We start from the raw sequence: 12,433 nt of genomic DNA, 5'->3' as shown, positions 1-12,433 counted from the left end.
CCGCCCGCTCCGGGGTTTGGCCACTGCTGCATTCTTACCAGCTTACCTGGGCCTGTGGGCTGGGCCTCCTCACCTGTCTCCAAGGACAGCTTCACTGTCCCCTCTGGCCTCAGTACCGGAATCCCACCCTTAAGCTTTTGGGGGTTCAGATCAGGGGCTCTGGAAACTAGCCCCAGTGTTGGAGCCTCACTCCTTTACATTTTTTCTTTAATTTTATTATTATTTGATTTTTCGAGGTAGGGTCTCCCCATGCTGACCTGGAACTCTCTCTGTAGTCTTAGGGTGGCCTCCAACTCATAGCAATCCTCCTACCTCCGCCTTCTAAGTGGTGGGACTAAAGGTGTGCGCCACCAAGGCCCCCCCACTGATTTTTGGTAGTCGCTGTTGTTCTTTTGTTTGTTTGTTTTTGTTTTTGAGGTAGGGTCTCATTCTAGCTTTGGCTGACCTGGAATTCACTATGTAGTCTCAGGGTGGCCACCAACTCACAGCAATCCTCCTACCTCAGCCTCCCGAGTTGGGATTAAAGGTGTGGGCCCCCATGCCCAACTTGCTTTAAAAAAAAATGTATACACACACACACACACACACACACACACACACACACGAGAGAGACAAAAAGAGAGAGAGAGAGAATATGGGTGTGCCAGGGCCTCCAGCCATTGCAAATGAACTCCAGACGTGCCCCCTTGTGCATCTGGCTTATGTGGGTTCTGTAAAATCCAACCGGGAAGCTTTGGCTTTACAAGCAAACGTCTTAACCACTAAACCATCTCTCCAGCCCTGTGCATCTATCTTTTTTTTTTTTGCTTTTCCAGGTAGGGTCTCACTGTAGTCCAGGCTGACCTGGAATTCACTGTGTAGTCTCAGGCTGGCCTTGAACTCACAGAGATCCTCCTACCTCTGCCTCCCAAGTGCTGGGATTAAAGGCGTGCACCACCATGCGCAGCCTGTGCATCTATCTTTATGTGGGTACTGGGGAATAGAAACAGGCATCAGGCTTTGCAAGCAAGTGCCTTTAACCACTGAGCTATCTCCCCATCAACTCTTTGTTACTTTTTTTTTCATTTTTAAAAATTTTATTTATTCATTTTGAGCACCAGAGAGACAGATATAAAGAGAATGGCATGGAAAATGTTAATAAAAATTAAAAAAATAAATAAATAAAGAGAATGGGCACAAAACTGCAAAATGAACTCAAAACGCATGTGCCCCCTTGTGCATCTGCCTTGTGTGGGATCTGGGGAGTTGAACCAGGATCCTTAGGCTTCACAGGCAATTGCCTTAACTGCTAAGTCATCTCTCTAGCTCAAAGCTAGGTTTTAAAAATTAATTAATTATATATATATATATATATATATATATATACACACACACACATATATATATGTATATATATATATATTTGACATCTTCCATGATTATAAACAATAGCCTATGGTAATTCCCTCCCTCCACTTTCCCATTTGAAACGCCACATTCCATCATATCCCCTCCCCCTCTCCATCAGTCTCTCTTATTTTTTGAGGTCATCATCTTTTCCTCCTCTTAGGATGGTCTTGTGTAGGTAGTGTCAGGCACTGTGAGGTCATGGATATCCAGGCCATTTTGTGTCTGGAGGAGCACGTTGTAAGGAGTCCTACCCTTCCTTTGGCTCTTTCCGCCACCTCTTCCACAATGGACTCTGAGCCTTGGAAGGTCAGCACTCCTTTGTCACTTCTCAGCACCATGGTGCCTTCTGAGTCATCCCAAGGAAACCGCCATCTGAAAAGAGAATTTTACTTATTTATTTACAAGCAGAGACAGAGAATGAGAGAGAGAGAGCATGGGTGTGCCCGGGCATCCTGTCTCTACAAACGAATCTCAGATGCATGCGTCATTTTGAGCACCTGGCTTTGTGTGGGTTCCGGGGAATTGAACCCAGGCCATCAGGCTTTGCAAGCAAGTGCCTTTAACCATTAAGCAATCTCTCTAGTCCCCAACCTTATTATTCTGATTATTATTTTAATGTGGTATGTGTGTGTCTATGTGTGCGTATGGTCTGCTGTGGTGTAGTGTGGCAGCCCAAAGGCTCAACAGTGGTGGGGGTCACCTACAGTGGCCAGAGTGGATCTCTGTTCCTCTGTGGGACTAGAGTTACAGGTGCGTGTGGCCATGCCCAGCTGTTTATGTGGATTCTGGAGATTTGAACGCTGGTGGTCTCCAGCCCCCTCAGGCCCTTGTGTTTATTTGGGAAGTGCACTTACTCAAGGGACCCGTGACCTTATTTTTCAAGACAGTGTCTCTCACTGAACCCAGAGTAGACTAATTTGGCTAGACTAGCCAGCCAGGAAGCCCTAGGGATCATCTGTCTCTTCCTCCCCAGCGCTTGGAATCATGGGCTTGCGCCACCACGTCTGGTTTTCATGTGGGTAAAATGGGGACCTGGACTCAGGACCTCCCACTTATGCAACGGCCACTTTATCTCTCGAGCCGTCTCCCCAGCCCCATATTTTCTCTTTTATTGGCACAGTGAAAGCTCATGAGAGTAGGCACTTTGCCTATGTACTAACTGGTATAATCTCCAGAATTGTGTCTCCCACAGGCGAGCTCAGAGCTCAGGATACAGGTAGGGAGACCGGCTAGAGAAAGGAAGAGGCTTAAAGCAAGTCGTGAATAATTTAGTGGGAAAACCAACCCTGTTTCAATGCTCTTTTTTTTTTGCTTTTGTTTTTGTTTTTGAGGGAGGGTCTCGCTCCGGCCCAGGCTGACCTCTGGAATTCACTATGTAGTCTCAGGGCTGGCCTCGAACTCAGAGTGATTCTGCCTCCTCCCAAATGCTGGGATTAAAGGCTTGCATCACCATGCCAGGCTCAATGCAGTTTTATCCACACCCCCTCCCAGAGTCCTCCAGGCAGCCAAATGACAGTGAGTCTTTGCACGGGGCTCTGTATCCGCAAGGCCCCACCAAAGTAAACCACATCTCACATCGCCGTCCCTGTGTTTCTTAGGCAGAGCTCTCCCGGCGCCTGCCCCCGCCCCCCAGTCCAGCAACATGCGGGCTTGTTCCCCACTTCCTGTCTGGGGCAGAGGCCAGCCGGCTGGGCTGGGTGCCACAGCTGGACCACAGCTGTGGTCCCAGTGCCCTGGAGACAGGAGTCAGGGCGCTGTGTCCAGGAGGCAAGATCCCCCCAGATGAGAGGTGTGCAGAAGGGGCTCTCTGTTTAGCCATATTTTAAAATTATATATATTTGAAAATATATATCTTTAATTTGAGAGAGAATGAGCACTCCATGACTCCTGTCTCTGCAAACAAACTCCAAACACAGGTGCCGTTTTGTGCATCTGGTTTTGCGTGGGTAATGGCTCAGTGGTTAAGGCGCTTGCCTGCAAAGCCTAACGACCCAAGTTCGAATCCCCAGTACCCATGTAAAGCCACATGCCCAAAGTGACACACACATCTGGAGTCCGTTTTCAGTAGCTAGAGGCCCTGTTGTGCCTGTTCTTTCTTTCTTCTACCTCTCTCTGCTTACAAATACATACAGACATGATACATACATACAATAGTCATGGCAAAGACTGCTGGGAATGGTGGCAGAAAGAACGTAAGAGCCAGGGCTGGAGAGATGGCTTAGCGGTTAAGAGCTTGCCTGTGAAGCCTAAGGACCCTAGTTCGAGGCTCAGTTCCCCAGGTCCCACGTTAGCCAGATGCACAAGGGGGCGCACACGTCTGGAGTTCGTTTGCAGAGGCTGGAAGCCCTGGCGCACACATTCTCTCTCTCAGTCTGCCTCTTTCTCATTGTGTCTGTCACTCTTAAATAAATAAATAAAAAGAAAGAAACAAAAACAATTAAAAAAAAAAAAAGAATGTAAGAGCCAAAGGCAGGGGAGGAGTGCTTTGCAATCATGAACTCTTTTCTTTTTTTAAATTTTTATTTATTTGAGAGCAACAGACAGAGAGAGAAAGAGGCAGATACAGAGAGAGAGGGAGAATGGGCGCGCCAGGGCCTCCAGCCACTGCAAACGAGCTCCAGATGCGTGCGCCCCCTTGTGCATCTGGCTAACGTGGGTCCTGGGGAACCGAGCCTCGAACCGGGGTCCTTAGGCTTCACAGGCAAGCGCTTAACCGCTAAGCCATCTGTCCAGCCCAGTCCTGAACTCTTAGCAATCCTCCTACCTCTGCCTCCTGAGTGCTGGGGATTAAAGGCATGCACCACCATGCCCAGCTCCAGCTCTTTTTCAAAACATATTTTTTTAATTTTTATTTAATTGTTTGGGAGAGAAGGAGAGGGGGCAGAGAAAGGATGGGTGTGCCAGGGCCTCCAGCTACTGCAAACTCTAGACACATGCGCCACCTTGTGCATCTAGCTTATGTGGGTCCTTTGATGTTGTACGCAAACCCCTTGGCCACTAAAGCCATCTCGGCCACTCCCCAGCTCTTTTGCCTTTGTTGACGTGTGGTGCCTGTGTGTGGCATGGTAGGTGATGTGTGCAGCGTATGCATGAGTCTGTGCGTCCACTGCCCTGCACGTGGAGGCCACCGTAGAAGCCAAGGGTCCTTCTCTTCTTGCTCATCTTCCTGTTTCCTTGAGTTGGAGTCTCTTATTCAACCCGGAGCTTTTATATTAGTGGTCTGTAAACCCCAGTGATTCTCTGATCTCTGCATCGTCCCCCAACAGGACTGGGGTTACGGATGTGCATGGACCCCAGCTGTTTACGTGGGAAATGGGGAGTCGGACTCAGACAGTCTCAGGTCCTTGTGCCTGCGCAGCAAGTGCTCTTAAGTGCTGAGCCATCTCCCAGCCCCAAATGATTGAAAAATAAAGAAAGAAAAAAAAAAAGAACAAGCCAGGCATGAGTTTGCTGTGAGTTTGAGGCCACCCTGAGATTACAAAGCAAATTCCAGGTCTAGAGCAAGACCCAGCCTCAAAAAACAAAACAAATATATATCGACACACACATGTATGTACATACATATATATATGACTAGATATTTCCTCTAGGACACTACAATGGTGGGTACTATGGTATCATACTCTTTCTTGAAAGTATTTGCACTTCCTTTCTAAAAAATATTTTATTTATTTATTTGGCAGAGAAAGAGGGGGAGAGAGAGAATGGGCGCACCAGGGCCTGTAGCCACTGCAAACGAACTCCAGATGTGTGCACCCCCTTCTGCATCTGGCTAATGTGGGTCCTGGGGAATGGAACCAGGATCCTTTGGCTTTGCAGGCAAATGCCTTAACAGCTAAAGCCATCCCTCAAGCACCTCCCCCCCTTTTTTAAAAAATTTTTATTTATTTATTTATTTATTTATTTGAGAGTGACAGACACAGAGAGAAAGACAGATAGAGGGAGAGAGAGAGAGAATGGGCGCGCCAGGGCTTCCAGCCTCTGCAAACGAACTCCAGACGCGTGCGCCCCCTTGTGCATCTGGCTAACGTGGGACCCGGGGAACCGAGCCTCGAACCGGGGTCCTTAGGCTTCACAGGCAAGCACTTAACCGCTAAGCCATCTCTCCAGCCCAACCTCCCCCCTTTTTTAAAGGTAGGGTCTCACTCTAGCCCAAGCTGACCTGGAATTCACTATGTAGTTTCAGGGTGGCTTTGAACTCACGGCAGTCCTCCTACCTCTGCCTCCCGAGTGCTGGTATTAAAGGTGTGTGACACCACACTGGCCGAATTTCTTTGATAGTCTGACAAGAGCTGTGGACATTCTCTGCAAAAGCTTCCTTCTCAAGCAAACAATATTTATTTCTAAAAATTAGGGCTGGAGAGACACCTTAGTGGTTAAGGTGCTTGCCTGCAAAGCCTAAGGACCCAGGTTTGATTCCTCAGTACCCATATAAGCCAGATGCACAAGGTGATCTGACACTAATGACAAGATGTAGCCGGGGCACAGTGGAGGGGAAGTGTAGGAAGTGGGTCGAGAAGCATGTTAACAGTTAAGACAGTGACGCGACCTTCATAACAGGAGGAAAAAATGATGGCGTTGAGATAAAAGAGAGGGCAAGGGGATATGTTGGAGGGTGAATTTGGGAGGGGGGAAGCGGGGGTGGGAAGGGAAGGGTGGAAAGGTGGTTTACGGTCTTATAATTATGAAACCGTCAATAAAAAAGCTTAAAAGGGCCAGGCGTGGTGGGCTTGAGTGGGACCCTAGTGAAACCATAAAGAAAGCCAGCATGGTGGCGCACGCCTTTAATCCCAGCACTCGAGAGGCAGAGGTAGGAGGATCACTGAGAGTTCGAGGCCACCCTGAGACTACATAGTGAATTCCAGGTCAGCCTGAGCCAGTGTGAGAGCCTACCTGGAAAAAACAAAGAGACAGAGAAAGAGACACGAGTTAGAGAAAGAGAGAGAGAGAGAGAATGGGCATGCCAGAGGCTCCAGCCACTGCAAATGAACTCCAGACACATGTGCCACCTTGTGCATCTGGCTTACATGTGTACTGGAGAATCAAACCCGGGTCCTTAGGCTTTGCAGGGAAGCACTTTAACTACTAAGCCATACCTTTGGTCCTCTCTCTCTCTCTCTCTTTAACTTTAAAAAAGCATTTTTTATTTATTTGAGAATGAGGCAGATAGAGAGAAAGAATGGGCACATCAGGGCCTCCAACCACTGCAAACGAACTCCAGATGCATGTGCCACCTTGTATCTGGCTGACATGGGTCCTGGGAAATCAAACCTGGGTCCTTTGCTTTTGCAGGCAAGTGCCTTAACTGGTAAGCCATTTCTCCAGCCCCTTTTAAACTTTTTTTTTTTTTTTTAATTTTTGTTTTTTCAAGGTAGGGTCTCATATTAGCTCAGGCTGACCTGGAATTCTCAGGATGGCCTCAAATTTATGACGATCCTCCTACCTCTGCCTCCCGAGAGCTGGGATTAAAGGTGTGCACCACCATGCTCTGCTCTTTTTCTCTTTCTCAAATAAATAAATAAGATATTATTTTTTAAAAGAGAGAGAAGCCGGGTGTGGTGGCACACGCCTTTAATCCCAGCACTCGGGAGGCAGAGGTAGGAGGATCACTGTGAGTTCAAGGCCACCCTGAGATGACAGAGTTAATTCCAGGTCAGCCTAGACCAGAGTGAGACCTTACCTCGAAAAACCAAAAAAAAAAAAAAAAAAAAAAAAAAAAGAGAGAGAGAGAGAGAGAAGGAGATGGGCTGGAGGGATGGTTTAGTGGTTAAGGCGTTGGCTTGCAAAGCCAAAGGACCCAAGTTCGATTCTCCAGTACCCACGTTAGCCAGATGCACAAGGGGGCACACGCATCTGGAGTTCGTTTGCAGTGGCTGGAGGCCCTGGCGCTCCCATTTTCTCTCTCCCTCCCTCCCTCTTTCTCTGTCAAATAAATAAAAATAAAATGTAAGGAGAGGGAGAGAGAAAGTGACAGGACTTTGGGTGTTGAGGGAGGCGGTAGAAAGTAGAGAGAGACAGGCGGAGGACTGTGTACCTTTGAAGACACTATGGCCCCCAGTCAGCTGATGTGAGATGGTTTGCCCTGAAGCGGTGAAGACAATGGGGTGGTGATGTCACAGCCCCGCTAACAGGGAGATCACTGAGTCAGGGTTTAGTGGTTCCTATCCATTTTAAAACAATAAGAAGCAAAGGGGTTCTTCCTCCCTTGTGTGTGTGTGTGTGTGTGTGTGTGTGTGTGTGTGTGTGTGTGTCTGGGGGGGGGTGTGGAGGCCACAGGATAACTGGATTTGGGTAGCAGTCCATGCCTTTTCCCTTCTTTGAGGTGATGGTCGCCAGACCAGCTAGCCCGTGAGCTTCCAGGAAGTTCTCCAGCCTCCCCCTACCTTCTTACAGACAGATGCGCTAGGATTAGAGGCCTGCCATAGCTTCTGCCTGTTTTTGTTTTGTTTTTTTAAATATGGCTCCTGGGGATCTGAATTTAGGTCTCACACTTGTGTGAACTATGGTCACTAAAAGTATAATGGCGCACGCCTTTAATCCCAGCACTCGGGAGGCAGAGGTAGGAGGATCGCCGTGAGTTCGAGGCCACCCTGAGGCTCCATAGTGAATTCCAGGTCAGCCTGGGCTAGAACTCGAAACAAACAAACAAACAAACAAACAAACAAACAAAAAAGTCTAACAGCGACTCTTTGGCTGAGAACTCCACCCTGAGGATCAGAGGAGGGTCACAACCTTGTCGTCACCCCAGCTTCGGTCACTAGACCCCCTCGGCCTCCCCCCGGCCCCCCCCCCCCCCCCCCCCGCGCTCCTGGCACAGTGGCAGGATGCCCCATGTCCCGGGGCAGCAGGAAGCTGCCAGCTATCCCTGCGGAGGTCCCGGCTGAGTCAGCGCTTCTTGGAGCCCTGACATGGAAATATGAAAGAGACATGCGCGTCGTGGCTCAGAGCCGAGGCACCAGGTTGGGGGGTGCAGCAGGGGCGCCCAGTCACCCTTCCTCGGGCTGGCCGGGAGGGCGTGTCACGGCAGTTGGACCCATGCAGGCAAGTCCGGACTCTGGCTTCTCTGCCCGTGAAAGGTGGAGAACACTTGCCCTCTGTGTTCCAGAGAGGACCAAGCCGTCAAGGAGGGAGAGCAAGCCGTGGCCACTAGGTGCTGACTCAGTGCTGGGTGGAGCCCTGGGAGAGAGTGGAGCGGATGAGACGGCAAGCGCCCTGACCTCCAGGGTCTGGTTTTAGCGTCGGGGGAATGTGATGTGAGGGCACCTGCACACCATGGAAATCCACATCCAACGAAGCACCGAGAATTGATCAGGTTCGAACAAAGTTCCAAAAGGATCATGAGGATAACTGGGGAGAGACAAGCTAGGGTCATCCTTAGCTCTGCCCATGGGTAGTCAGCTAATTCTCTCCCTTCTGCATTACAAATATATATATATATGTACACATACATATACATGTATACTATATGTGTGTGTATATGTATGTATATCATATTTATTTATTTATTTGAAACAAAGAAAGAGGGATGAGGAGAGAGAAAGAGAGAGAATGGGTGCACCAGGGCCTGTAGCCATTGCAAACAAACTCCAGATGCATGCACCACCTTGTGCCTCTGGCTTACGTGGGTCCTGGGATTAAAGGTGTGTGCCATCACAGCTGGCGCCATTATACTTTTGGTGACCATAGTTCCCAACCCCCAAAACTCATATGTGGGGTTAGATTCATATGATTGTCTTTTTTTTTTTTTTTCTTCCCTTTTTTGGTTTTCAAGGTAAGGTCTCACTCTAGCCCAGGGAGGCCTTGAACTCACCTGTCTCCTCTGTGCTGGGATTAAAAGTGTGCACCACCATGCCTTGCACATATGATTGTCTTTATGAGGAGAATTTTGAGAACATTTAAACAGTGTCTGTTCTGTCCATTCTTTTTCTCTTTCCTTGGAAATAAACAAAATATTTAAAAAATAAAAGACAGGGGCTAGAGAGATGGCTCAGGGGTTAAGGCATTTGCCTGCATTGCCTAATCACCTGGGTTTGATTCTCCAGTTCCCCATGTAAAGCCAGATACACAAAGTGGCACATGTATTTGGAGCTCATTTGTAGTGGCTGGAGGCCCTGGCATGCTCATTATCTCTCTTTCTCTCTCTGTGTGTCTCCTTGGAAATAAATAAATATTAAAAAAATAAATAAATAAAGGTGGGGGGCGCTGGAGAGATGGCTTAGTGTTTAAGGCGCTTGCCTATGAAGCCATCTTCGACTCTCCAGGTCCCACATAAACCAGATGGACAGTGATGCAAATGTGCAATTATGTGCACAGGGGGTGCACACAGCTTGAATTCGACTGTGGTGGCTGGAGGCCCTGGTACACCAATTCTTTCTCTCTCCCCCTTCCCTCCCTGCACCTCCTTCACAAAAAAGAAAAAAAAAAAAAAAAAAGCCAGGCCGGGGTGGTGACAATGTCTTTAATCCCTGCACTTGGGAGGCAGAGGATCCCTGTGAGTTCCTGGCCTCCCTGAGACTACATAGTGAATTCCATGTCAGCCTGGGCCAGAGCGAGACCCTACTCGAGAAACAAACAAACAAACAACAACAACAACCAAAAACCCACCAGCATCGGTCCTGGCTTTCTCTGAGGAGGTCTGCAGTCTTGTCTCCTAATCCCAGCCTCAGTCGCTAGACTCCTTGACCTCCACTGTGATCTTCTTGGCACAGCCACAGGATGCCCTATTTCCTGACACAACAGGAAGTGACCAGCCCTGAGGAGGTGTTTACCCTGCTGTTTTTTTTTTTTTAAATATATTTTATTTATTTACTTATTTGAGAGAGAGAGAGAATGAGTGCACCAGGGCCTCTTGCCAGTGCAAACAAATTGTGGACGCATGTGCCACTTTGTACATCTGGCTTTCCGGGGATCCTGGAGAATCGAACCCAGACTGTTAGGCTTTGCTAACCATTGAGAAATCTCAGAAGAAATTTGTATGTTAATGTTGCATTAACTGCAGCAGTATTTAAGTGAAGTTAAGGAAAATAATGTATGTGTTGGCAGTGATCTCGTTTAAAGTGAATAAAAATATGTATGAGAAATCTCTCTAGCCTTGCCCTGCTGGTTTTAATCTTGTTTTTATCCACTCTCTCTCTCTGTTTTGTTTGTTTTTTCAAGGTAGGGTCTCCCTCTAGCTCAGGCCAACCTGGAACTCATTCTGTCATCCTGGGCTGGTCTCAAACTCACAGTGATCCTCCTACTTTGGCCTCCTGAGTGCTGGGATTAATGGCATGCACCACCACACCCAGCTCATATGTATTATTTTATTTAGACTTATTTATTTATTTATTTTAAAAATATTTTATTTTTTATTGTTTTGTTTTTCGAGGTAGGGTCTCACTTTAGCCCAGGCTGACCTGGAACTCACTATGTAGTCTCAGGGTGGCCTTGAACTTACGGCGATCCTCCTACGTCTGCCTCCCAAGAATTGGGATTAAAGGTGTGTGCCACCACACCCAGCATCTCCTCTTATTTAAAAATATATTTTTAGCTGGGCGTGGTGGCGCACGCCTTTAATCCCAGCACTCGGGAAGCAGAGGTAGGAGGATTGCCATGAGTTCAAGGCCACCCTGAGACTACAGAGTTAATTCTAGGTCAGCCTGGACCAGAGTGAGACCCTACCTCGAAAAACCAAAAAAAATAAAAATAAAAATAAAAATATATTTTTTATATATTTATTTGCAAGCAAAGAGTGTTGTTGCAAATGAACTCCAGACTCATGCACCACATTGTGCATCTGGCTGTTTGTTTTTTTTTAATCTTTTTTTTTGTTTATTTTTATTTATTTATTAAACAGCAGCAGATAGAGAAAGAGGCAGATAGACAGAGAGAGAATGGGTGCGCCAGGGCCCCCAGCCACTGCTAGGAAGGAGCTCAGCCATGTGCGGAGACTAGAAGAGCTGGAATATGGAATAAATTAAGAGACATTCAAAGGGGAAAGTGTGGGGAATGGGGAGGGAGGGATTTACCATGGGATTTTTTTTTTATAATCATGGAAAATGCTAATAAAAATTAAAAAAAAAAAAAAAAGAAACATGCCGGGCATGGTGGCTCATACCTTTAATCCCAGTACTTGGGAGGCAGAAGCAGGAGGATCATCACGAGTTTGAGGCCACCCTGAGACTCCATAGTGAATTCCAGGTCAGCCAGGGCTGGGGCAGGGGCGATGACTCACTGTTTAAAGGCACTTGCTGGAAAAGTCTGCAGGCCAATACTCAATTCCCCAGCACCCATGTAAAGCCAGAGGCACAATGTGGTGCATGCATCTGGAGTTCCTTCGCAGTAGCAGGAGGGGCTGACATGCCAATACTTTCAATCTCTCTCTCTCAAATACATAAAACTCTTTTTTTAAAATTTAGTTTGGTTTATTTTTATTTATTTATTAGAAAGTGACAGACAGAGAGAGACAGAGGCAGCTAGAGAGAGAATGGGCGCACCAGGGCCTCCAGCCACTGCACATGAACTCCAGATGCGTGCGCCCCCTTGTGCATCTGGCTAACGTGGGTCCTGGGGAATCGAGCCTCAAACCAGAGTCCTTAGGCTTCACAGGCAAGTGCTTAACCACTAAGCCCCGTAAAACTCTTAAATAAAATAAAATTGAAGAAGTGTAAGGACTGAGCTCGAAGCTCAGTGGCACAGCACTCCTGGTGTAGCGTGTGTGAGGCTCTAGGTTCAACTCCAGCATCATGCCCCATCCCCAGAGAGTTACAGATAATTACAGAAGCCCACTACAGCTCTGGCTTTTTTTTTTTAAGTTTTAAAAAATATTTTATTTTAATATATTTATTTGACAGAGAGAAAGAGGGAGGAAAGGAGGGAGAGAGAGAGAATGGGCATGCCAGGGCCTCCAGCCACTGCAAACGAACTCCAGTTGCGTGCGCCCCCTTATGCATCTGGCTAACACAGGTCCTGGGGAATTGAACCTGGGTCCTTTGGCTTTGCAGGCAAACACCTTAACCCCTAAACCATCCCTTCAGCCCAGAAAGTAGTCTTTAGTGGCACAGGA

This window comes from Jaculus jaculus, chromosome 8, assembly GCF_020740685.1.
Source record: "Jaculus jaculus isolate mJacJac1 chromosome 8, mJacJac1.mat.Y.cur, whole genome shotgun sequence".
Classification (NCBI taxonomy): Eukaryota; Metazoa; Chordata; class Mammalia; order Rodentia; family Dipodidae; genus Jaculus; species Jaculus jaculus.
This window is presented reverse-complemented; position numbering follows the sequence as displayed.